Source organism: Orcinus orca, chromosome 11, assembly GCF_937001465.1.
Source record: "Orcinus orca chromosome 11, mOrcOrc1.1, whole genome shotgun sequence".
Lineage (NCBI taxonomy): Eukaryota > Metazoa > Chordata > Mammalia > Artiodactyla > Delphinidae > Orcinus > Orcinus orca.
Window position 1 is genome coordinate 80,218,884 of NC_064569.1, and position 2,761 is coordinate 80,221,644.

General features: G+C 37.1%; 1 pseudogene; it reads left to right on the forward strand.

Annotated features, from left to right (window-relative positions):
- The first annotated feature begins 752 nt into the window (after window positions 1–752).
- LOC101273768 (ribitol-5-phosphate xylosyltransferase 1-like) lies at window positions 753–1,913 on the forward strand (annotated as a pseudogene).
- Window positions 1,914–2,761: the final 848 nt, after the last annotated feature.

Sequence of the window (2,761 nt, forward strand, 5' to 3'; positions counted from 1 at the left end):
TACCTACTGTATAGCACAGGGAACTGTACTCAATTCTCTGTAGTGACCTATATGGGAAAAGAATCTAAAAAAGTGGATGTAATGGCAGACTCTGGGAGGGTTCCCACAAAGGAGTACTTCCCAGAACTTCTGCTGCCAGTGTCCTTGTCCCCGCAGTGAGCCACAGCCACCCCCCACCTCTGTAGGAGACCCTCCAACATATTAGCAGTCCTGTTGAAGTCCTTCAATCAAATCCTGCTAGCCTTCAAAGTCTGATTCTCTGGGAATTCCTCCTCCCGTTGCCAGACCCCCAGGTTGGGAAGCCTGATGTGGGGCTCAGAACCTTTACTCCAATAACTGCTGGACCATAGCGGATGAGAAAATATGGAGGAGACTTGGACCCAAGCCATAGACTAAAACCAAGCCCAGCCAATCCCAGCCTCAATCAGCTGAACCCCAGATGAAAACTGAAGGAAGGTTCAATCACAAATAGTTAAATAAAGGCAAATCCAAGTAACCTGCACTTCTTGGCCCAGAAGATAATGGCCAGCATCAAAGCCACAGGAAGGGCACTGAGGTGATGATGATGATGAGATGAGCAATGGCATGTGCACATGGGAAGGTGTTCGTAAACACCTAAGAACATCGTAAGATGCTCTTAAAACACAGAGCATCTTTTCCAGCCTTCTTTACCTATGTGCAAGTTCAGTGATAAGGAATGTGCCCTCTACTTATTAGTCATCACTGAATGGTTCTGGATGAGAAGGAAATAATTGGGAAACTTCTGGAAAAGACAATCTACTTTGAGAAGTGAAGAATGGAATCCTTGGGAAGAAGATGAAAAAAATGAGCAAAAACACAGACTTCAGATATTAAATAAGTCCACAAAAGAGAAAAAAGACTTCCACGTACAAATCGGGGGCAAAGCTGCCATTGGTTTGTATTTGGGAGCATATTTTTGAAGGTTTACTTGAGCCCACTGATGTGAATGCTCAGCGGAGAGAAGGAAATTTAGTTGTTGGAAGAACACATTACAGCTTCATTACTGGTCCAGCTGTGGTCCCCGGGTACTTCTCTGTTGATGAGAATAATGTGGTACTCGTTCTAAATGGAAGAGAAAAAGCAAAGGTCTTTTTTGCCACCCAGTGGTTACTTTATGCACAAAATTTAGTGCAAACTCAAAAACTCCAGCATCTTGCTGTTGTTTTGGTTGCAAATGAACATTGTAATAATGAATGGATAAACCAATTTCTCAAAAGAAATGGAGGCTCTGTGGAACTACTTTTCATAATATATGACAGCCCCTGGATTAATAACATGGATGTTATTCAATGGCCTTTAGGAGTAGCAACATACAGGAATTTTCCTGTGGTGGAGGCAAATTGGTCAATGCTGCATATGAAGGGCCATACTTGTGTAATATTGTAGGAACCATTTATGAAAATTCATCCAGACAAGCACTAATGAATTTTGAAACAAGACGGGAATGATAAGCTTTGTTGGGTTTCAGCAACAGAACAGTGGCAGCCTCAAGAAACAAATGAAAGCCTTAAGAATTATCAAGATGCTCTGCTTCAGAGTGATCTCACATTGCGCCCAGCAGGAGTAAACAGAGAGTGTTACAGAATATAAGAGGCTTGCTCCTATGGCTCGTTCCCATGGTAGAAGACGTAATGACAGCTGGCAGCTGTGGAAATTCATCTGTTTACCATAATGCTCCTCTGCAGTTACTCAAGTCCATGAATGCTCCCTTTATCTTTATTAAGAACTGGAAGGAACTTCCTATTTTAGAAAAAGAGAAAACTATAATTTTACAAGAAAAGATTCAAAGAAGAAAAAGGTTACTTCACTGGTATCAATATTTCAAAGCAGAGCTAAAAATGAGATTTATTAATATTGTGGAAAGTTCACTTTTAAAGAATAATAAAGGTTAACTGTAATTCAAAAATTAATTAAAATTTTTAAAAGTGGATATGTTTATGTATAACTGATTCACCTTGCTGTACAGCAGAAACTAACACAATGCTGTAAATCAACTATACTTCAATAAAAATTAAAAAAAAAAAAAACTATTGTATAACCTTAGCTCTCTCTGTCTTGATTTCCTTATTCAACTCCCACTACCATTAAGTTCCCCTCCATGCACTACAGCCACATGAGGTTGACATTAAGTTTGACATAATTTTCTAAGTTTTGAAGCAGTAGAAGAAACTACAAATGGCAGGACCAATCATTTTATCATTATAAATTCAAAATTTATGCTAAAATTTTTTTTAATGGAAAGAAATACAAAGGACAAAATAATATTTATAGTAATTAAATAAGCAAAGGGTTAATACCTACGTTAAAATGCACTTGTGAAAATTTCATAAGAACTCTACTAAGGTCCCTGGACACAAATGAATATATGGCATAATCAAAGAGTTTGCATCCAAAAACAGAAATTATAATTAGTAGACACAACATGGGGAAATGTTCAATCCACCTAATAATCAAAGAAATAATCATTGAAATAACAACAAGGCACCACTTTATACCAATGTGATTTCAAATTAGAATACCCAGATAAGGTAGTGTACTTGTACCTGCATAGAATAAAAAGGTATGATAATGATTTTTGAAAGAAGAGTTAACATAGTAAAGAACTATTAAAATGTTAATGTTATTTGATTCAGAAATCTTATTTCCATGGACTTATTCTAAGAAAATAATGCAAAAGTTTTTCCTAAACTTACATAAAGATTGGCAATATTACAATACTAAAACAAAACAAAACAAAACA